This window comes from Malaclemys terrapin, chromosome 1 (assembly GCF_027887155.1).
Source record: "Malaclemys terrapin pileata isolate rMalTer1 chromosome 1, rMalTer1.hap1, whole genome shotgun sequence".
NCBI lineage: Eukaryota > Metazoa > Chordata > Testudines > Emydidae > Malaclemys > Malaclemys terrapin.
In genome coordinates, this window is record NC_071505.1 from 247,361,735 (window position 1) to 247,386,525 (window position 24,791).

At 43.9% G+C, this 24,791-nt stretch overlaps 1 long non-coding RNA gene across 1 annotated transcript in view; it reads left to right on the top strand.

Moving 5' to 3' along the window:
- Nucleotides 1–24,736, top strand: part of LOC128827728 (uncharacterized) — a 28,281-nt gene extending 3,545 nt beyond the window's left edge. Inside the window, exons 2-3 of the long non-coding RNA XR_008443096.1 lie at nucleotides 901–946; nucleotides 24,412–24,736. This is a non-coding gene — a long non-coding RNA (uncharacterized LOC128827728). The remainder of the gene's footprint in view (nucleotides 1–900; nucleotides 947–24,411) is intronic.
- The last annotated feature ends 55 nt before the right edge of the window (nucleotides 24,737–24,791 follow it).

A 24,791-nucleotide genomic window follows, 5' to 3' on the forward strand; every position in this document is an offset into this window, starting at 1 on the left:
AGAAAATCACAATTTAAATATTTAAAATTCTTAAAATTAATTAAAATGACATTAAAGTAGCTACATTTAATTTGATTTGTTGTAGCAAAAAGACAGTGGACTAGATTGCCCTCTTTTAAAGGAAAACATAGAATGGGGCTTTGAGTGAAGGAAAACCTTTCAGTATTTTGTCCAAATAATTTAGGCCAGTGATTGCCACAGACCTGCCCCCCCCCCTCCCACCCTCCCACACGCACCACCTGCTGCAAAAGAAGCAGTGGGTTCAACAAACCCCCTTTGTATCTTGGAGGATCTATTGGAGGCACAGGGATTTTGCCTGAGCTTTGGGCATCTGCTCCCCTGGCAGCATGACTCAGAGGGAGCAATGTTTGCAGGGATCCCTCACCAACTGATCTCCTGGAATCTCTCCCTCCCTCAGGGTGGTCCCTAGGCACTGAGGAAGATCTGTGCAAAGGTAAGTGAAGCCTACAGATTACACAAACTTTAGGATGGGCACACTTGACTTTGCTGATGGGACGGGGGCGGGGAATGCCAACACTTGAACGTGCAGATGGCCCTTCGCATTCAGGGGAAAGAGGGTTTGGGGACTGGTGCTGCGGCAGAGACTAATCTCCCTTCCCCCCCTTTCCATGTTGGAAGACGGACAGTCAAGCTTGTGCCTGGGTCCTCAATATGTCATTACAAAGTTCATTTTTCTTTTTCCCCTGATATTTAAAATCAAAGCAGCCAGCACACTTTTATATATTTTAATTTTAAGTTGTCTTGTTTAAAATGTTGCATTTACAACATGGATGAAGACGTACACACTTATATCTTTGATGGGAAGTAATTGAAAAACCAGAAATGCAATCTGTTTTTGTTTCAGAAATGAAGGTGACCATGTTTACTTTTGAATTCCAGATGCAGCATGAGATTGGATCTTCTTCTTCCTGGAAGTCTAGATAAGGTCAGTCATAAAGAACCATTGGGAATGTATCTGTGACTGAGAAAAGTATGAGCTGGCTCAAGGATGTGATAGCCAACCATCTATTGTTTATTTTGCTACCTACAAATCACTTTAGGAGAGCCTACCAAGTAATGGTGAAATCTAGCAGACATCCTGTGTCTGAGCTACCATGATTTACTTAGTCTTGCTTTTCTCAAATGTTGTAGAAAGCTTACTCTAACATGAATAGAACTGTCATATAGATGAAAGCATAGATGTAAGTATATAAAGCTGAAATGATTCTCCTGAAAAATTGCACCCCAATGAAATCAGAAATCAAACAAAACCTGGAATGCAGCACAAATCCCAAGTAGCCAGTCTATTTGCTAAGGATGTCTGTTGGGGATGGATGGGGAATATCCTCCTCTTCTCAGACTCAGGACTGCAATCGTACTCATGGCTGGTGCCTTTCCTCTCCATGAAGGAGAATTAATGATTGATCTGCATAATTAATGGGATTACTTACCCAAGTAAATTAGCAGGATTTAACCTTAAATGAAAAGGATTGCACAGGACACCCTAATAGATATTACCCACTATGTACTTTAATGATTGACAATGCTACCTAGATGGATGTTTGCAGTGTTGTTGTAGCTGTATTGGTCCCAGGATATGAGAGAAACAGGATGGGTGCAGGAGCAGCGCCAGGGTTTTTGCCACCCTAGGTGGCAGCGCTCCTCCTCTGAGCATTCGGCGGCGGGGGTCCTTCCACTCCACATCTTCAGGGCACTTCTGCGGCAGGTCCTGGAGCGAGTGAAGGACCCCCCACTGCCAAATTTCCGCCGAGGACGGCAAAATGCTGGCCCCCAAATCCTGCTGCCCTAGGTGACCGCCTAGGGTCACCTAGTGGAAGTGCCGGCCCTGTATGGGTCAGGTAACCTTTTATTGGACCAATTTCTGTTGGAGGAAGAGACAAGCTCTCCAGCTTCACAGAGCTCTTCTTCAGGTCTGGAAAAGGTAACCAGAGTGTCAGAGCAAAATAACAATCTGTCCCACCTTGTATTTAGCTGTGACACTCTGGTTACCTTTTCCAAACCTGAAGAAGAGATATGTGTGAAACCTGAAAGCTTGTCTCATCTACCAACAGAAGTTGGTCCAATAACCTCACCCACCATGTTTTTAACCACATGGATGATTAGAATCCAACCACTGGTTCACAGAACCCCAGAAAGAGTCACAAACCTGCATGATGTCCCTGTGTGCTCAATTTTTTTTGTTAGGGCTCTAAAATATGTAAAAATTCCATGTGGGCAGTCAGTTTCCTATTAATCAGACATCTGAGGAGGCTCCTCTGCAATGTATATTCCTGCAGATGAATTGCACTCAAAAATGCACTCCTGATATATTAGTCTCAGTCAGGAGTATGTAGATAACCTGTGTGTAATGCTGAAACCACGTCAGTAGTTGTCTTGGAGCATACTAGCAATATACATGTATTCGGTATCTATCCTAATGCACTCGTTGGAAGGGGGCAGTATTCTGGAGGAGGACTCCTGATAGTCTGTCACCTCTTTAGGACCCATTCCCATGTAGTGCTGAGCATCTCCTGAGCTCCATTTCAGTGGGAGTTGAGGTTGTTCAGCACCTCTCAGGAGGCTCCCAATATCTCTGCTGAATCAGGACCATAGACCCATCCCACTTTTTTGATTCTGTGTATGTGGAGCCCTGAGCTCTAACTTTTGTTCCTTGTCAAACTTGGCGCATTTATTTAGCTCCTTGTTGAGAGTGTTACTTGAACTCAAAAGCCAACATCTCTTAAGATACTGCTAAAAGATCAGACTCTGAACGTTTGTACTTCTGCATAGACATTCTAGAGTTATTGTCATTGCAGATCCTCTAAGGAGCTCATCAGGGGAACACAGTGGCCAGTACTTAGTCCTTTCAATTTTATGTACTGTTTATTGGTGTTGGACAGATTTATAACACAACGTAGTCTCCACTAGTTAAAAAAAAAAAGTGGTCATAGATTAACACCTACTTCTCCCCTTATATGGTAAAGGCTCCAACTCCATGTGTGAATTGTACACATATCTATATTTAGTACCAGAGAAATACATACTATCAGCCAAAAAGAAACAAGAGTTCTGACTCCAGATGCTCTTTTTATAGAAAATGGCCTCTGGAAAGAGGCTCAAAATCATGACTTTGTTTTTGACAGTACTAAGATGATCCTGGCTTCAAAACATTGAATTCCATTATTTTTCTAAAACTAGCTTGTGTTGCAAGTACATAACACTTCTGCCAGAACATATTTTGTATAGATTAAATATTGTTTACTACTTGGTGGTTATGAAGTGATAGGATTTTGTCTTTTAAAAAAAATGTGTTACTTTGTTCCCTCCTCTATTATGAGTGTCATTTATTTAGTAGGCACACGATAAATGTTTTCCTTGTAATGTTAGAAGTGTGGGTCTACTCTGAAATGTGGATTTAAGAGTACTTCGGGGGTGGAGGGATGATTATTGTGTCTCACTGATTCTACTGCAAATGTTCTCAGTAGGCAAATGAAGAGATGTTTTCTCTAATTGCTAACCCTGCAATCAACATACAGTCTGAGGAGCAGCTCCTTACTCCACTAGATACCCTTTAAAGGCAGCTGGGAGTTCCCCTCTGCGTGGTGTAAGACCAATGTAGTTGTCTCTAAACCCAGGGAGGCATGCTGAGGGCAAGTGAGGGTATGAGCGAAGTCCAGCAGTAAGAGGCTATTATAGGCTAGCACAAGCTAGAGCAGCCCTGAGGATGCTCTAACTTTTATCAGGGGCCAGAATCAGGATCAGGGAAGCACAAAGATAGGTCCGATACTTTCTCTGCCATGTGTGCCCAGCATTGCTTTGGCATGCCTGAGGATCTGATCCTACAGCCGAGCTGGGCACTTTCACTGAGGTGCATCAGTAAAAAAGGTTCTGCAGGCAAAAGTACAGGTCTGTCGCATCTTAAGCGCATTTAACATGCGCGAATTCGGCTTTACGCGGTCAGCAAAACAACAACAAAAAAAGAGAAAAATACCAATTTAAATACTGGTCCTATAGTGTGGGCGATTCCGCCTGCCATTACACTCAATGTAATTTTGACTATACGCGGTTTTCACTTTACGCGCTGACCGCGGAACATAACCCCAGCGTAAGATGAGACAGACCTGTAGGCTTTAGTTACATTGTACAACACCATTACCTTCAAAGCAATTTGTACAAATGTGAGCAACTGGTTCTCACTGGCTCAGGAAGATTCAGTAAAGACTCGCTCAAGTCCTTCTCATGCCCTAGGCTCAGGACACATGATGTTGTTTAAATATCTACCTTTTCCCTTGAGTGCTCTCAGACCTCCTTCCTGGCATCTCTCTGAAGGATGGTCTCTCTTCTGGCCATCTATCTGGGAGTCACATATAAACTGCAATTTCTCCATTTTAACCATAGGACGATATAAAGTGATTTGGTGCTCTGGCTAAACCTCCTTTGGGGTAATCAAAATCCAAAGTAAGGTACCAATCTTCAGTCCTGGACTCATGTCATATTTAGGCTTTAATAGACCCCAGTGACATGCTCTGCATCAGGAATGTCTACTTGTGAGAGAGCAGATGGAAGGAGGGATCTGCCGGTAGGAGACTTGAAGCCTGGAGCAGACTTGCTAAAGGAGCCAAGCAGTTGGCTCCCTATAAGAGAGCTGAAACAGTTCTTGAAGGGAGCTGACTCCGGGAAGTTTGCAAAGGATTCAGCTTCGAGCAGGGCAGCTGCAAGCGGAACCCCAGAATTGGGCGCCTTCTAAGAACTAATAAAAAGACCCTGTGAAGGAACCCTTTTGCTCCTCCAGGCTCTGAGATAAGAGCCAGGCCCCGGGACAGACTTCTGGGACTTTGTTTTACTTTTCAGTTCATTTTGTTTGAATCAACCCTGTGACGAGTTCCCCCCACGAGGTGCCACCTAGAACTGGTGTACCACTGAGCCCCCTGACCCACAGCTTGGGCTCCCTCTCATACTGTACTGCTGCGACAAGCTGCAAAGCCTTCCACCCTGCACTTTCACCAGCATTCATACAGGTAGGGACACACACAGCTGCAGTTACACACAGGCTCTCTAACCACCAGCTTCCCAGCCTGGGATCCTCTGAGCAGTACCATCCTGCCCTGGTCAAATCTGGCCAGTATATGGGTTTAATACCTTGTTCTCTTCACATTGACGGAGAGTTGAACCATGCATACTTGTGGTAACCAAGCAGAGATTTTCCCCAAGCACTCCAGTCAAAGCTCACTGGTTTAATTAAAATAAAAACAAGTTTATTAACTACAAAAGATATCCCCATAAGGGATAGCAAAAGATCAAAGCAGATTACCTAGCAAATAAATAAAAAATACAAACTAAGCTTAATATACTAGATCAATTGGATATGAATTAGCAGATTCTCACCCTAAGAGATGATACAAGCAGGCTACAGATTCTTAAGAGGCAAACTGCACTTGCTTTACAGCTTGGAATCCCCAGGTGTTTCATACAGGCTAGAAATCCCTTTAGCCTGGGTCCAGCACTTCCCTCAGTTCAGTCTTTGTTCCTCAGATGTTTCTAGGAGTCTTCTTGTGTGGAGAGTGAAGAGCACCAGATGATGTCACTCCCTCCCTTATATAGCTTTTGCATATGGCAGGAACCCTTTGTTCCAAAGCTTGGTACCCAGATCAGTTTGTGGAAAAATACTGACATCCCAAGATGGAGTCTAGTATATGCGGCCTGGTCACATGTCCTTGTAGAGTCATAGCAGCCATCACTCACAGACTGTCTGTAACATTCTCAGGAAGGCTCACCAGGTGGGAAATAAGCTTCTTCTAAGACCTATTGTTCTCTCTAATGACCCATTGCCCTGAATAGGCCCTTCCTCACCAGCTATCTAGACTGAAAGCATCTTGTCTAGTGGGTGTTTCCCAGGTAACTACATTTGAAATACAGATACATAGTCAATATTCATAACTTCATACACAAAAATGATATATACATACAAATAGGACAATCATATTCAGCAAATCATAACTTTTCCAATGACACCTCACATGACTTATCTTGCATAAAATGCGTCATAATTATGCTATAACTATATCATAGTAATATCACTATGAAGAATATGGCGTGTAGTGTCAAAAAATCCTCTCTAGTAAAGGTGGTCTGCAGTCTGTCTGAAAGGGTCCAGAAGAGAGAGAATAAAGAGCAAGGCAGTGCAGAAGCATCTCAGGCACAAGGCATGGGGACGGCCAATTCATTTACACTACAGTCATCAAGACTGGGTTTTCACCAGAATGAAATTAGTGCAGTGCTATCTCCTTCACCTCAGGAGCACAGTTTACTCAGATACTGATGCATCTGCAGCATTTGAGGTATAGGTCCCTTATAAGGTCCATTCCATTGCCTGGATAGATAAATCCACAGTTTCACAGCCCTGTCCTTGCAATTTCCATTGCAGCCTTAACAAACCCCACATCTGTTCCTCTTCCACCCATGCAACTTCCTGAATAATTATTCTGAGCCAGCCCCCCTCCTCGGGCAGACCCATTTTCCTTTCTGTACATCTGTCTTAAATGTGTCCTAGATGGGCTTTCCCTTGCATCCTCCCAACTCTTGCTTACAGATGGGGCCCTTGCTTCTTCCCTTCACAACTCTTCTGTGCATCATCCTGGGGTTCTCTATTTGGCACTCAATGGTTCTTCTGTTTGGTTGGTCAGTCTGCCTATCACCACAGGCCCTGTCTTCTGAAGTACCCCAGTGCTCAGTTGTTTTTCTTAAGATAGCTGCCTCATCCTCCAGGCTCTCCAACTTTGCATTCTTTTCTGTAAAGAGCTCAAGAGGATTTCAGAAAGGTGCTTAATCAGCTCATGTGCCTGCAGCAACTTCAGAATGAAGTCTCTTTTTACTCTGAAACAGGACAGTTCTTACTCTGCCTGCATGGCTTGTGCCAAAACCTAATCCCTTGAGGAATGTGTTTCTTCCAGCTCTTGGAAGCACTGTGTCAACTGACTCTGTAAATTGTAAAGTTATGAGGGACCTCAGCCCAGTTTCTGTCGGCCTTGGCAACCTTCTCTTGTAGATCAACCAAGTGAAGAACTGGAGAAGTTAGTTGGGTGGCTGAAGGGGCTACTGTCATCACTCCCACATTTACCCTGCACTCAACATCTGTGTTTGTTTTGTCTGATAACCACTCCACTGGTGGCCTTTCAGTTCTTTGAACATCTACACAGTGAACCAGTTGGTCTCTAGGTTCTTCTGACCCCAATCTCAGAATTGCTTGTGTCTTGATTTCACAGCCTTATTGCACAGCTCCACGGATGCTTCTGTGCTCTGGTCACATACTTTTTCTCAGTTCTGGAACAGCATTCTCGGCACTGGGGCCTTTAGATGCCTTTAGTTGCCATCTATTAGTTTTCTCTGCCAGGTTGTGTGGCATTGCTGTCTCTCCAATGAGTCTCTGGAGTCTGCTGGCCTCAACCTCCAATTTCCCTTTTATCTCTGCTACCTGCTGCTCCAAATACACTTGATTTATCAGCTCAGAAATATGCTCCCTAACCAGGCTTCTGGATCTGACAGGAATCTGTTACCAGGCTATACAAGTCCCTTGCATTCGTAGGTTCCTAGGATGACAACAGATTTGAGATATCTACTCCAGTCAAATGGGAGTTCAAACTTTGCTGTTATCTTCCCACTTTTAATTCTAGACCACAGGGACTGCTTCCTGATTTGCTTATTTCTGAGGCCCTAGACTTCCCCTTGTTCATTTTTTCCCAGAGTCTAGGCTCTTCCTAGGGCAGTGATTTTTAATGTGTTCTGTTCCTCCTCCCTTCCCCTCCCCCCCCAAAAAACCCCTAACAACCTCATACTACCCTGGGAACTTTCCCTTCCTTGCCCCGTCTTTCCTTTTGCATTATGCCAGGCCCCTTTTGTACCCCCTGTTAAACATGGGGTCTCCCTAGAGCTTTGCTTGGGTTCAGTCACTGTATATGTGATAGGCTGTACTTCTGTAGCCAAGGGCGCTGTCCTGGGTAAGGCCTGTGTCTTTAATTCCAGAGACAGAACTTCCAAAAGACTCTGAAAATCTCACAGAGTCCTAAACCCAGGGTCCAGTCCAATTGAGTTCCTCGTGCCACTGACTCTCTGTTCAGTGAATTAATTTCCCCGATTCCCTAGGACTTTCCACATAAAGGAACCTAGAGTTTCCCATGTTCTTAAAGGAGCAGGTCATCTTACAGGATCCAGAAACTCTGCAAGGAAAAAAGACCTTTAGTTTAGGGTTTCCCATCTTCCATCACTTCTGTCACTCCCAGTCTGTGTCCACTTCTGGGCATCCAGCTTCCATTCGCCAATTTCCCAATCTTCCTGCAGTCCCAAAAAACTGGGTGGGGTGTGTGCGTCTATTTACCAGCATCCAGTTCTTCTGCACTCTTTGCAACAGAGAAAGCTGTAAAGTCACATTTCTATGTCTGAAGTGTAGTTTAAATAATAAAGTGTGCCCAGAGCCAAGGGCCTGATATGAACTCAGGCTGACACCAAATGTAGCTGATTGGAGCTTAGTAATCAGTTCTGGTGAAACAAGGTGGGTGAGGTAATATCCTCTATTGGACAAACTTCTGTTGGTGACAGAGACTAGCTTTCGAGCTCCACAGAGCTCTTGTTCAGACCTGTCTCTCTTACCAACAGAAGCTGGTCCAATACAATATATTACCTCACCCACCTTTTCTCTCTAATATCCTGAGACTGACATGGCTACAACTACACTGCATACAATTCTGGGAAAGATGAATAGGAACGGGAAAGAATAGAATCCAACTCACTTTCTGTCAGCTAAATTGGCTCTGCAGTACTCACATAAGTAAAAAGCAGTACAAACTTGTTTTTGTTCCTGAGTCAAGCAAGTATGATTCAGAATACAAACAGGTAGCAGATCTGCTGGGGAATATGTGCCAGTGTAACACAGTCACTTTTCAGAGTAAATCACATTAATAAGTTGTGTTCATTTTGGGTAAGCAACCAAAGCTTAGGAAACTTTTCTGAAACACCTTGAACCCATTGGAAATGTAGAAGCTCATGAAAATTAGCTGCTGTCTTGTTAAATTTCCAGTACTCTGCTTTTGGCCAGGATAGAAATGCCACAATAGTAGCCTTTGATCATTTCTGTTGGAAACGGTACAGAAAAAATAATAAAGTATTACTATTATTATTAAATGCAAATATTTTAAAATCAAAAGGTTCCGTGTGGATTTGGTTCAAATAGAGGTGAAGAGTCAGAGAGGATCTCATTTTATCTGAGACACTTCCTCCAATCATACTGATTAATCTCCTGTATGAACTAACTGGTCACTAATATGTTAAAAATAAAGTGAAAGGAAGATAACCCATTAACCCATGTTCTCTTCCTATGAATTAATTTGTTTGACTTCTGTAATGACGTGAGCGTGTATTGCTGCTTCCTCTTTCTTGGCTACAGAATGGAAACAAAATGCTTTTTTCAATGGGAATTTCCTGGGTAAACATTTTAAGTAAATTAATAAAATGAAGGAGTTTGCAAGTTATATCCTTTCTGACATGGTCCCTAATGCCTTCAGATTGATGTGACCCTTCCTGTGAATATCTTGAATGCAGTCTGGGATGCGCATATCTTTCATACTTGCATTATGCCAAAGGGCATAAAAGCCATGAGAATTAGGCCAAAGAAGATAAGTGGTGATCCCGTAATATTTAAGAGTGTAGTTCTAAGTTTCTCTCCTGTGTGATTGTTTGTATAATAACAGCTAATTTGCCAAAATATCTCAGGGTCGATGTATGCCTAAAGACATTGGGACCAATTATTATCTCATTTACACCAGTTTTATAGTGTCATAAATTGGTAGGGCCAGATTCATCAGTGCATTCCAGTGGGGCAAAGCAGTTAAGATGGGTTTGTGGCTGCTCAGTGTCACCAGAACATACCAATGAATCTGGCCCATTCACTTCAGTGAAGTCATTCCTAAATTTATGCCAGTGTAATTGGGCCTAATTCTGATCTCAGCATTTTATTCCAGTGCTTGCTTTTACTCTTAAGAAAAATATTCTAGTTCTTTAATGTCATTCCTTACCCAGTGGCTATTCCAAGAATTATGATGCTTTCACCTTGTCTCAGATTTTGGACTTGCAAATGCAATTATCCAAAGGTAAAACCAATACACACATTTTTTGCCTTTAGAACAGAAAGGAACAGTGCAGCTGGGAAACCAAATTCCCTCTCTTTTTCCTACGCTCAGTAGGAGCATAAATGTCTGGTTTCCATCACGTACATATTGTTGAGTACAGTATGTTTTCTTAAGAAGATTTCCTGTAGGTGGGGTTAAGCATAATTTTTATGTCCTACTTTCCTCTTCCCCCATGACAAGTGGTTATTTTCAGTAGCATAGAAGGAAACTAAGCACCATGCGCACCTACATTTCTAAATAATACTACTATGCAGATGCAAGGTTTTGTAAGCAGAACAAAATTATATTCGCAAGATTGCTGCGTGTTCCTTATTCAGTGCAAAACTGGTGAAATTCACCTCTGTTCAGAGGGCCAAACCAACTTCCATGTACCACTTGAGTTCCACTTAAGCCTTGAGAATAGGGTTTCAGTGGTGCATAGGCTTTGTGCTCTTTGTGCCCTCTGCACAGGGTTGAATTTCCCCAAATTAGCGTAGCTTACCACTGTGAGAGTCAATTCAACCTGGGTTGCAGCTCTCATCAACAACATCCAAGTTACACTATTTTATCACGCTCATCCACCTAACCTGTCTTCTAATCAACACCCAATATGTATCTTGCACCACTATTTAAGCCACCAGTGAATTCAGATCACTGACTCCAGACCATCGCTGCTTGTCTGCCTTCAACATTCAAATTCTAGTTCCATCTCCTCAATCAGATGCGGACTATAACAGATATTTTTATTCAAATGGGTTAATATTCCTACTTCATGACCAAGAGGAAACATTTCTCTGATCTCCATTTTGTGTGTGTGTATGCGTATATGTGTGTGTGTGTGGTAACAACCCACTCTTTCTTGGCTCTGATTTCAGGTTATTTAGGGACCAATTCTGCTCCCCCAGAAGTCAATGGGAACATCACATTGACTTCCTGAGGAACGGAATAGGGTCCTTAATCATGAAATGGCGTTGTCGAGTTCCGTTCTCTTACAGTTAAAAACAGCGAAGCTAAAAGAAATAAATCAGTGTAGGATACATAACTTCTGGAGAAAAGCCAGGTATAATAAATAACTCATGAGTAAAGGATTCTCTAGATTAAGGAAACAAACTTTGATGTTTTGCCAGACATTAATACTTAAAAAAAATTGCAATGTTATCTTTTGCTAGACTGTGGTTGTTTAAGTAATACTGATGACATCAGTTGTATTTTGAACACCAAAACATATAATAAAAAACCTCCAAAGATTGAGAAATGTAAAAATATTTAAACTAATTCGAACATCTGATATTTTTGTTTGTTTGCAAAGCAGTTACAAATTTAAAAAGGTACTTTGACCCAAAGGAAGCTTGATTGACTTGAATGGGACCTTGGGGAAGTTTTTCTCTTCTTTTGTTTTCATATGTGTCGCACTTGCCCTTGTGTACTAATAGCCGTGTTTCTTTATAATATGTCAAAAATCCAAAATATAATTCTAGCTATTTGGTACAATTATGGGACAATATATAATTAGAGATGGGCCTAAGCCATAAATTTGGATCCAGATTTGGACTTCTCCAAAGACTGGAAACATTTGGTGTATAGGCTTGTGTCTGGTAACAAATGTATGACGTATTATAACTATACACATGGGGAAAGTTCCACCCACCATTTTACCTGTGCTACCCCACCGACATCACTAAATCCAGACAAGTTCTGGCTCGGACATTGAAGGGAAGTTGAATGAATTTGACGACCTTTATTAAACTGCCTTCACTGGGAATGCACAAATGGCATCGAGGGCAGGATTTGACCTAAGAACTTTTAAATTCATGTGAGTGATTCAAAAAAGTTAAGGCTAGATTGAACCTAAAGGCTCAGCCCTGAGTATGGGGCAGTGCTTAGGCATGCTACCCTGGATGGATCAACAGGAGACAGTGTCACTCAGAGCTAACCCGCTATATAGTGTCGCAGGCTCCCTTGTTGCACTGGAAGAGTGTATTTTGCAACCATCTGTTTTCAGTACGTAGCTTGGTCTCCCGCTGCATGGCCAACTAGTTCTGCTGGTCAGCTTATGGGGAGTGGGATGGAGCCATTGTGTAGCCTACTTTTGACCATTCCCCACCCACGTGCTCCCTAGAGGGAGCATTTGGAGCACTGCATTCCACACATAGAGCTAAACTGTGGGTCTAATATGGCTGCGCGAGGCGGGGAGGGAAATCCTTACTTCTTCCTATTCCTTTGCACAGCTGCCTTAGGGTGGCTAGTCACAGTTTGGTCCATAATTAATGAGATAAGACATGACAATCTACATCAGTTTTGGAGGCAATTGGTCAAATTCTGCTCTCAGATGCACTGGTGAAATCCTTTTGAAAGCACTGGGGTTGCACCAATGTAAAAAAGTGAAAAAATTGGGCCAATCAGGCTGCTGAGAGAAATCTAGCTCATTCTGAAGGAGGTGAAGTTTATTATTTTATGCAGGACAGATTCATAGAGGAAAGGTGCTGAGCTCCTGTCCCTTCCACCACAAAATCCATCTTCATTTGCATTGATCTCCCTTCCGAGAACAGCTGTTCAGTAACTTCTTTCTTTCTTTTTTCTTTTTGAAAGCAGGTATTAATAGTCTTTATAGGTTTGTTCACTGTTGTGACTCTGGTATGCCAGGGAGAGTAATCCCAGCACAGGGAACTGACTTTACTCCCTGAGGAATTGTCTATAGTCTCTGCTGGCCCTATGATCAAAGAATGCAAGTTTTGACTCAAACTTGCTGACTTAGTGAATTGGAAATATAAACAATACCATTGCCGGTGTTGAATGAAGTTTCAGATCTGGTTCATGAACTTCTCATTGATATTCATTTCAGTGTCAATGTTGGAACTTGTTTCAGTTTGGTTTGTATTTGCTTTTTCTCTTATTGTAATACTGGCCAAAATTCAACCCTTGTGTACGTATATGCAATTCCCATTGGCTTCAACTTACACCAGTGGTTGAATTGGTTTCTTGTCCAAAAATTAGATGTGGCGGGCCAAATCCTTACTTAGCTTAACCCCATTGGCTTCACTGCAGTTACCCAGGAATGGATTTGGTCAAGTAATGTAAAAACTGCATGCCAAACACTTCACATGTGAGTGCCTAAAATTAGGCATCTAAATTCATACATAGGGTTCCACTAAGACTACTTTGAACTCCACTAAAAGGCAATAAAGCAACCAGAGAGAGCTGGTGGAGAATTTCCCCCGCACAGAGGAACTTTCCACTGGTAGAAAGCTGGCAAAGGTAGTTCCATTGCCTTCTGCATCAGCAGCCCTCTTCCCCTTCTTTTAAGGGCCAGGAAGATATTTTGGGGTGGGGAAACAGAGTTCCATTATGCTCAATCCTCACTCCTGTGCATTACTAAGGCTATGTCTACACTTGCGCAGTTTTTGTGCTGTAAGTTTCACTGGAGATAGGGAACTGGACTCACTTATCTCCACAGGTGTCAGAGAGTGTTTACATTAGCAGCACATCCATTGGGGATGAGAGCAGTGCCCTAGGGCAGCTATCCCACAGTGCAGCTCTCTCCAGTTTGACAATGGGTCTTGTGGGAAAGAGGGGCGGGGGGTGATCGCATGGCATCCTGGGTCCGTGCACAGCCTACTCTCCCCAAACACTGATAAGCTCCAATAGCTCGGCATTGCTTCAAGCAGGGGATTGTTTGCTCCGTGGAACAGGCATTGTCACCTGGCCAGATAAGTGAGCACTTGCCAAGAAAACAGGAAGGGGAGTTTCAAAGTTCCCGGGGCTTTATAGGGGGAAGGGTGGGTGTCTGTTTACCTGGCAACAGAGCAGCAGAGCTGCTGGCTAGAGTGGTCACCTAGGCACTGTGGGATATCCTCCGGAGGCTAAAAGCTGTGTAAACAGGAAGAATATGTCTTCACTTGCACATCATCGCAAAGGCATCACTGGTAAGAGCCGTATGCCTCTCGTGGCAGTGGTTTTCTTTTCGCGGTGAAACTTCTTTGTTTCACTGGAAAAAGTCATTGGCAAGTGTAGACGCTCCCATGATTTTTGCACAAAACAGGGACTTTTTTTGCTTTAAATGGCAAGAGTAGACATGCCCTAAGTTATACAGAGGCTAGGTGGCCCTGAATTATTTAGCTGCAACCCACTTCCTATCTTCTCACCCCAAGAGAAATCAGAGAATCAAGGCCATTGTTTCTTAAATAAGTGTTCTGATTTTTCAGGGTTAGTGTTCTGAATTCCCTTTGACTGTAGAAGGAGCTGTGAGTGCTCAATACCTGTAAAACTCAGCCCGCTTTTATTCTGATGCCTAAATATGGGTTAGGTGCCTATTTTTAGGCACCTAGGTTGGAAAATTGTGGTAGAAGATTTCTGGATAAATGTTTGGGGCCTAGTTAGTAAAATGGGTACATCTAATAAGCTCTGGAAAGCTAAGCTGTGACCTCGATTAGATGCCAAGTGAAATTCATTGTTGGCACCAATTTAGAGTGTACTGGACATTTGTCAAGATAACAAATCCACATTACAGTTTGGCTGAATTTAGCTTAAGGGGCATTGTTGGTGAAATAATAAGGGTGTTTATCAGCCAGGATTGAGATGCGTAAACACAAGTGAGAACTAATTGCTATCCTACTGATGAACAAATTTAAAGGATTTGGTTTGGGTACACATCCGTACCTCTCTTGGGCTACAATTTAAGTTACAAATCTCATATATGAACACATTCTGTGGTGAAATTTCCATTTCCTGGATCTGTCTGGGCAAGAAAATATAGAGCCACAGCTAAGTTTACAGGGTTCAGAATAAGATGGTGCAGCCCGGCCATTTTTTGTTGCTTTCCTCTGGACTCTCTCCAATTTAGGATAGATGGCGACAAACTGGAGACAGTATGGGCAACAACACAAGTGATAAAAGGTTTTAAAAGCCTGACCTGTGAGGAAAGATTTTAAAAAAACTTGGATATGTTTAGTCTTGAGAAAAAAAGACTGAGGGGGACCTGATAACAGTTTTCAAATATGTTAAGGGCTGTTATAAAGAGGATGGTGATCAATTTTTCTCCATGTTCATTGAAAGTAGGACAAGAAGTAATCAGTTTAATATGCAACAAGGAAGATTTAGGTTAGATATTAGGAAAATCTTTCTATCTATTAGGGTAGTTGAGTACTGGAATAGGCTTCCATAGGAGGAGTCCTTTGATTGCCTCGTGCTTGTTGCTACTCCCACCCAGTATGTTTATTTCCCTTCTACAGTCAGACATTCCTCCTCCACCAGATGTACACTACATATGCTAGGGTTACCATATTTTGTGCCTCCAAATGGAGGACACTCCACGGGGCCCCGGCCCCGCCCCCAGCCCCGCCCCCTCCCCAGCCCCTCCCCCTCCCCAAAGTCTCCGCCCCCTCCCCTGCTTCCCGCGAACATTTAATTCGCGGGAAGCCTGAAGCAGGTAATGGGGGGGAGGAGGTGCGGGCCCAGGCTGGCCCCCCCGGCGGCTCCAGCCTGGGTCGGCTCGGGCCCTGGGGTGCCAGCCCCGGCCGACCACCCCCGGCCCGCCCAGCACTGCCGGCCGGCCCCCGGCGGCCCGGCACACCCCCGGCCCCGCGACCCCGGCCCGGCTCCCGGCCCGGCGCACCCCCCCCGGCCCCGCGGCCCGGCGCACCCCCCCGGCCCTGCGGCCCCGCCCGGCTCCCGGCCCGGCGCACCCACCCGGCCCCGCGGTCCGGCGCACCCCCCCCGGCCCCGCGGCCCGGCGCACCCCCCCGGCCCTGCGGCCCCGCCCGGCTCCCGGCCCGGCGCACCCACCCGGCCCCGCGGCCCGGCGCACCCCCCCGGCCCCGCGGCCCCCCCCCCCCGGCCCCGCGGCCCCGGACCGGCTCCCGGCCCGGCGCACCCCCCCCGGCCCCGCGGCCCGGCGCACCCCCCCGGCCCCGCGGCCCGGCGCACCCCCCGGCCCGGCGCACCCCCGCAGCTCCGCGGCCCGGCGCACCCCCCCGGCCCCGCGGCCCCGGACCGGCTCCCGGTCCGGCGTACCCCCGGACCGGCTCCCGGCCCGGCGCACCCCCGCGGCTCCGCAGCCCGGCTCCCGGCCCGGCTCCGCGCACCCCCCAGCGGCCCAGCCCCTCGGGCCCGGACCGGCTCCCGGCACCGCGCCCCCTGCTCCCCGCCCGGCCCCGCGCCGCGACCCCGGCCCGGCCCCGCACCGGCCCCGGCCAAAGAGGCCCCGGCCGAGCCCTCCCTCCCTCCCGATTTTCCCGGACATGCCCGGCTTTTGGGGATTTCCCCCCGGACGGGGATTTGAGCCCCCAAAAGCCGGACATGTCCGGGAAAATCCGGACGTATGGTAACCCTAACATATGCCCACCCAGAGAGTAAACCATCTGCGGTTACTATTGGCATAATGACCCATGCAGGCACCCATATATACTTTCCACTTCCTCTTGACTGTGAGTCAGAGGAGGTTGAGGGGTACTGTGGTCTGGCTGGGCCTGGGGAGTGATGGTAGAGAAGCCTGTCCTCTTTTTAGGCACAGGGTGAGGGGCACAGGAAAGGGAGTCCCAGGGCCAAGAATAATTGTTCCTTTGCATGGGTCAGTCCAAAAGGGCATATAGAGCTGCTTATTATAGAAGCTTATATTACCTTTTTTAATCTAAGACTGTAACTCATTTGTGTGTGTATGTTTCCTGTTTTAACCTTGTAAATACATTTCTTTGCTTAGTTAATAAAACCTTTGTTAATTTATTACAGGATTGTCTTTGGTTTGAGATCTGAGTACAATTGACTTGGGATAAGTGACTGGTCCTTTGCCTGACTCCTTTGGGACTGGGAGTAATCTGAATATTCTTGTGATTTTTGGTGTAAAGTGACCATCTATGAAATAGTCCAGCTTGCCTGGTGGCAAGATAGACTGGAATGCCACAATATCACTGTCATAACTATAAAGGGAAGGGTAACAGCTGTCCTGTGTACAGTACTATAAAATCCCTCCTGGCCAGAGACTCCAAAATCCTTTTCCCTGTAAAGGGTTAAGAAGCTCAGGTAACCTGGCTGGCATCTGACCTAAAGGACCAATAAGGGGACAAGATACTTTCAAATCTTGGGGGAGGAAGGCTTTTGTTTGTGTTCTTTGTTTGGGAGTGTGTTCGTTCTCGGGACTGAGAGGGACCAGACATCAATCCAGGTTCTCCACATCTTTCTAAACAAATCTCTCCTATTTCAAACTTGTAAGTAAATAGCCAGGCAAGGCGTGTTAGTTTTCCTTTGTTTTTCTCAACTTGTAAATGTACCTTTTACTAGAGTGTTTATCTTTGTTTGCTGTACTTTGAACCTAAGACTAGAGGGGAGTTCTCTGAGCTCTTTAAGTTTGATTACCTTGTAAGGTTAATTTCCATACTGATTTTACAGAGATGATTTTTACTTTTGTCTTTAATTAAAAGCCTTCTTTTTAAGAACCTGATTGATTTTTCCTTGTTTTAAGATCCAAGGGGTTTGGATCTTGATTCACCAGGAGTTGGTGAGAGGAAGGAGGGGGGATGGTTAATTTCTCCTTGTTTTAGATCCCAGGGGGGTTGGAACTGTATTCACCAGGAGTTGGTGGGAGGAAGGAGGGGGAATGGTTAATTTCTCCTTGTTTTAAAATCCAAGGGGTTTGGATCTGTACTCACCAGGGAATTGGTGAAAGGTTTCTCAGGGCTTCCCAGGGAGGGAAAAATTGGGAAATGGTGGCAGCGGAACCAGAGCTAAGCTGGTAGTTAAGCTTAGAAGTTTTCATGCAGGCCCCTACATTTGTACCCTAAAGTTCAAAGTGGGGATCCAGCCTTGACAATCACTAAACCCCTTTGCAAACCTTCGGTAATAATTGTCTAGACCAATAAAGGATTGGACCTGCTTCTTGGTTTGTGGGGCAACCTAACCCTGAATAGCTTCTACTTTTAAAGGGTGAGGGTGAACAAATCCACTGCCCATGCTGTGTCCTAGATAAGATGCCTCTGCAGCCCCCATCTTGCACATGGACACCTGGCAGTAAGGTTGGATTCTCTAAGGCTCTGTATCACAATTCCCACATGGTTTCAGTGGTCTTGCCAGGGGTCAAAAAGATAGTCAAGTCATCTACATAAGCCCTGGCAAAGGTATTTAACCCCTGCAACACTTCATTGACAGGCCTCTGAAAAGTAGGCCCTGAATTAATCAATCCAAAAAGGCATATTCTTAAACTTGCATAAACCAGATTCCACTACAAATGCTGATTTTTCCTGGACATTTGCCAACACCCTTGAGTCAAATCCAGGGTGCTTATGAATTTTGCACCCCTCAATATATTCAGCAAGTCATCTATTTAGGGTATGGGGTATGGGTGAGGTTGGTTGATAGCATTTAACTTCCTGAAATCTACACAAAACCTCATGGTTTTATCCCTTTTAGGTACCATCACAATAGGAGATGCCCAGGGGATTTTCGATTTAGTAATCACCCCATATCCAGCATGCTTTGTACTTCCTCCTGAATTCGTTTCTGCATTTCTCCTATAGTATGATATGCTTTGCTAGGAGTAAAGAGAGGCCAGGTAGTTTCAATGGAATGTACAGTCTTGTCAGTTAAACCTGGCTGGTTGGAAAATACATGTCCGTGATGCTGCAAGAGGGCTAACATCTGCTTTTGGGTGGGGTTTAAACCCTCTCACATCTCAATGCTCTCCAGAGAAATTTCTTCCTTACTTTTGCTGACCAAATCAATTAAGGAGACAGTTCAAGTTCCCTCATCAGCACAACAAATCATATTCACTCCCATCTCTCTTTCCTGATAAGCTTTCAATCTGTTGACATGTACTGTTTGCAGAGCTCCCCCACCATGGGGCTTCCTTACATCATATGTGACCTCATTTACTCTTTCTATCATCTCTAAAGGTCCTTCCCACCAATCTTGCATTTTGTTCTTCAGCACTGGAATAAACACTAATATTAAATCACCTATGTCAAAAGATATTTCCTCAGCATGCCTGTCATACTAAACCTTTTGGATCACCTCACTCCGTTCATTGTTTTGCTGTACTAAATACATCATAGTGTCATACTTGCCTGCAGGCTGTCCTGTCTCCTCTGTATTACCCTCCCAAGAGCCTCCAGTCAAATGTAGGGGTCCCCTCACATGTCTCCCATAAAGAAAATCAAAGGGAGGCAATGCCAGTAGATTCTGCTATATGTTAATAACAAATAAGGGAGCAACACATCCCGTCATTCTCTCACCTGGTAACATACATCTTCAGCATAGCTTTCAATGTACCATTTAATCTTTCCACCAGATTATTAGTTTCTGGATGATAGGGGCAGCCTTTACGTGCCTGACTCCATACAACTCCCATAACTTTTTGAAAACTACAGACATGAAATTTGCACCGCGGTCCAAAACCTACTGTGCTAAAAATGGTGAATAGGGCAGTAGCCACAGTCTCAGCTTCTATATGAGATAGAGCTGTGGCTTCAGGGTACCTGCTAGCAGAATCCACCAGAAGTATATATTTCTTTTCATTCCTGGAAGGTCCAGTGAGAGGTTCTATGATATCTATACACAATTTGGAAAACACCTCTTTGATGATGGACAAGGACTGCAAAGGTGCCTTGCAGGGTCCCTTTAATCTCTTAAGCTTCTGACAAGACACAACTCTGATAATAATTTTTTACTCTCTCAAACAAGAGGCCAATAGAAATTCTGTTTAAACCTGTCACACGTTCTCTCCACTCCTAAGTGTCCAGCAAATGGGCAATCATGGGCTAGCTGCAGCAATTCTGTTCTGTACTTATCAGGCACAATCACTTGCATGCAAACCTCACCAAGACATCTCTTTTTCCCCGAGCCCTCTCTATACAACAGACTTCCTTCTACCCAAAAAAAAAAAAAAAAAAAAAAAAAAAAAATCAAATCAACCCTTCCCTTCCCCAGCTGGGGTATTATTCTGAGCTGCAACCCTCTCTTGGTCCAGGGAAAGATCAGCCTATTGACCCTCAATAAACTTTCTGAGTCCCACTTAAGTTCAAAGCAGGCTCTGGCAAATCAGTGGAATATTCAAATCCCTCCTCTGAGCAGAAACTGCTACTCTCAGCTTAGAAAGGACTGCAGGCATTCCCCTCATCCTGCAGCCCTCCCTGCTCTCCACAGACAAAGCAGGTGAGTTAGAGCCATACTCTTTCTGACTGTGGATAATGCCATTAACCTGCTTAACATGGTTCAAGTATCATTACCTATTAAAATATCAAGAGGGAACACGTTTCTGATGCCCACAATGGCATCTCCCTTAAAATCCTACCATTTGAGGTGGACCTTAGCCAGTGGTACAATTACAGAAAATTCAGCCAAAGGTAATACATTTAAACTCTTACCAGGGAGTTTGTCTTCCTCTCTTACCAAACTTACCTTGACCAAAGTGACTTGGGATGCTGTCCCCCTCCGGCCCTTACAATCTATGCCACTTACCTTAGCATCCTTAATAAATTCTTCACTTCTTTCCTAAGACTCAGTCCTAATATAGTTCACTGGGTCCTTCACCTCCCCTTCTGCTGTCTCTGGGTCCAGGGTAGCAGCATTCACATTGGGGGTTGTGGGTGTGGATCATGATGTGACCTTAAGTTTTGGACAATTTGGTTTTATATAGCTGGGAGGCTCACAGTGATGGCACACAACCTGCCCTACCTTGGGAATTGGATTTTAAAACCTGGGCTCCCTTGGGTGTTTTTATCAAAGTTGGGGGTAGGTTTATTGCCAGACCCCTCCTCCCACTTACTCTGGGGGCCGGAGGGATTTCCCGTTCCCTGGGATTTAGGCCTACCATTATCCCTTGACTCAACATATTCATCAGCAATTTCCGCCTCAAAAGCTTTGGAAGGTTTTTTTTTTTTTTGTCACAGATGGCTGTCTTCACCTCATCTGTAACTACCCATGACAATTTCTCCTTGGGCCATCAGATCGAACAGTTTTTCATAATCCTCTTCAGCCCCTGCCCCCATTATCCATCTTCTCATAAAATTACACATTTTAGGCACATATTCAAAACGAGTGATACTATCAAACATTTTAAGATTTCTACACTTCAATCGATAGGACTCAGGGGTGATCTTAAACCTTTTCAGTACACTTTCTTTAAATTTCTTATATACCATCGCATCACCCTCCTCCATATCATTTACAACTTGTCTTGCCTTCTTAGTTAATCTGATCAAGAGGACGGACATCCCACTTATCCTCTGGGATCTTGTGGATCCCACAGAGCCTCTCAAAGGTGGACAGGAACTCTTCTACACAGCCAGTCTCTATAAATTGGGCAGGCTTTTCTCCACTCCCTGGGGCTTCTATAATAAGCAGCTCTATATGTTTAGGGCTGACCCATGCCAACCTAGATGGTGTTCTCCTGCTTATGTTTAGGTATCTTTGCCCTTCAGAGGCCTAACAGCATAAAAGATACAGTTTCTCCTTGTTAGGGATTTTTATCCCCCTCATCCCAAAATCCCAGCTGATGGGATGAGAACTCCTGCATGAAACCTCTTCCTTGGGTGGGGGAGCTAGTGACAAAGTGTTTGCTTGGCCCATTTGGATTCAATAGTCCTTCCTGATGAGCAGGAGATAACATCTCATGGGGTGAACTAATATTTCACGCTTGGTAATACTTATCCCCTGACTGGGGGGAATTTAGTCTTAAACATTTTTATACTTATGGAGCAAACATTTGAAGATTGCTTTTTACCATGGGATACAAATATTGTAAGTAGGACTACTACATGTACTTCCTACAAGCATTGCATAAAGTCTAAACACATTGCTATAACTCTAATATCTATTTTGATAATACTACCATGCAGGTAAGAAGACTGGTTTCCAGCTGTGCATTTGTAAGTGTTTAGTGAGGCCTAGGGCCCTTGGCATGAGCTGGCACCTGGTCTGCCAGTGTCACAGCCTGTTTGTTCATGTTTGCTAGAATGTTTTGAATGACAATCATGAGGAAGAAACAGTCCTTGCTTGAGACAACTTTGGAATTCCAGAAAGGATTCACAAAGATTGTTTGGCTGTGTTGTGACGTTATTTTGTCTGAACTGATTTGCCCATCCCTTGTTTACCCACAGAATGTCTTGGTGTTGGTAGTGCTTTCAATCATAGACTTTCATGAGCAACAAAAATCCACCTGACCAAAAAAAAGTAACGTGATTCAACATTTAGTTAAATCTATGTAGCCTTCTCTTAACAAAAATAGGTATTTGCAGAATAAGGGGCAAGCTAGAAGAAAAAAGATCAGAATTATACCAATAATATACCTATGTCTATAAAGAGTAACTTTTTAGCAAATGCTAAGACTTAAACACCCACTGGTATTAGCCAGACTGGAGGTTTAGTGTATACATTTGTTGGTTTTGCTCTCATCAGCTTTTTTTTTTTTTTTTTTTTTTTAAATAGGTGGGTGGGGAAGAGGGAAGGAAATGATAGAGCTGGAACTTTTGTAAAGCTTGACATGTCATCACTTTGGATTAGTTGAGAAACTTAAGAAAACAATTACAATGATCAAAGTACAGTGAAATTTTTATATTTAATACAAATTCCTGTGGGAATTCTCCCCCATTCCCACTATGATTTCTGCCACCACTCAGCTTGTTGTTCACCCTGATTTATTACAAAACTCTTGGGGAAAAAATGCACTTATTTCAGCTAAACATCAGTGCTTGTGAATGGCCCCAAAGATGATAACCTCGGGCATATGTAGTAGTTTTTAGTCTAGAGCAATTGATTCCCAAAGTACAATGACAGGAATTCAAGTTAGTAAGTAACAGGGCCTTTATTTCCCCAGAGATACTAGTGTGGAAGTCAAGGGAAATACAGTGACGTTGTTAACGTTGTATTTATAACTGTTGATAGTCCCACCCTCAGCTGCATTGTCTGAAGCGCTGCTGTTGTTTTCATAAAGAACACAGCAGGCAGTTTCTGTTTTATACAAATGACATGTTCTACATGTGGGGGGAAACGTTTTTATTGGCAGCTTGTGGTCTATTAAAATAATCATCATACTACTTAGTACTTTGAAATTAGTTTAATTAGACAAACTAGTTAATATTTGCATAGCCTTTCAAAGATATAAAATGCTCAATATTACTTTCCATCTTACAAATTGCTACTTAACTCTAACATCGTCCCCTGTGGTGAAAGTCGGTATTATCATCTCTTCCTCTTTTTAAGGATGGATACTGAGGTAGAGATGTTAATAATTTAAGGGTGGAGATTACAGATCAAACTACTGAACCCAAGTGCTCAGACCTCTCTTTTATGCCCTCTTTGTGTGTCTTTGTCTTTTCTCTTCTCATTCCTTTCTCTTCATCCCTCTTTTTTCTTGATATGTTTATCTATGATATGCAGAAAGATATAAGTTCAATGTAACAATAGTATAAATTCTTTAGAACACATACCCTTGTATGAAACACCTGTATTCTTGGCTCCAAACTGCTTTTTAGATTCATCTCCTTATAGTCGTCTTTATTATATAACTAAGGGATGGGATCACATGAGAACCAACTAGAATCTTCGCTCAAAACTCAGATGGAAGTGAGTTCAAACCTTTTCTAAGGTTAAGCAAACAAATCTGTTTATTTGTTTTAAAAAATTGTTACAGGCCATTGCTTTCAGCTGGGACTAAAAGTGTGTATAGCACTTGCTATTCTTACAATATTTTTGGGCTGGCCAAACACAGGAAGTTCTTGAAAGAGACTAATGTCACAGAGTTGTCAAGCACAAAGAGCTTTGGACAAGTTCAGCCTTGGATAATCATTCAAACTTCTGGTAGTTTGTCTGAACTTTTTGAGGTTTGCCAAGCACTTGCTATGAAAACACTTCTCAAAATATTCAACAGCGTTGACTCCCATCTTTGAGGTTAGCATGTTTAATGTGACTGGCAAGTCTATTACAGATCATTGTAACATGAAATTTTAAATATCTAACCAACTAACAATAAACAAACTCCTAACAATGTGTCTGTGTTGCAACGGTTGGCATTTGGTCAAATAAATTTGGATTTGTGACTCTATCAGAGTGTGCTGGTGCTTTAAGGCCTGTCCCAGGTCCAGCAGCACATTCCTGTTACTGGACTGTGCCCAGATTAGAGGGATTCTAGGGGTTGTAGTCCAGAGGGACCCTGGGCACTGTACATACAGCAAGGCATTGTGGGAAGGTTGCCAAGGGGATATAAAAGGCAGCCTTGCCTCAGAACAATGAGAAATCTGATGTGTTGTTGAATCTCTCTTCCTCTCCACAGGAAGGGGTTTGGAAGAGTCTGGGAAGAGGCCTAGAAGAACAGCCAAAGGACTGAAGAAAGTACCACAAGAATGATGTTTTGGGCAAGAAAGACAGAGACTTGGCTGGGGGGAGGAACCTGGAGAGAACAGGAGCTGCTCATGGATCTCCTCCAAAGGACCATGAAAGAAGCCCAGCAATAAAAACTTCTTGTTGGTCCTGGACCAAAAGAGTGAGCCCTTCACTGAGAGGAAGGCTTTATATTTTTGTTGAACTCTGATTTTAAAGTATCAGAGGGGTAGCCGTGTTAGTTTGAATCTGTAAAAAGCAACAGAGGGTCCTGTGGCACCTTTAAGACTAACAGAAGTATTGGGAGCATAAGCTTTTGTGGGTAAGAACCTC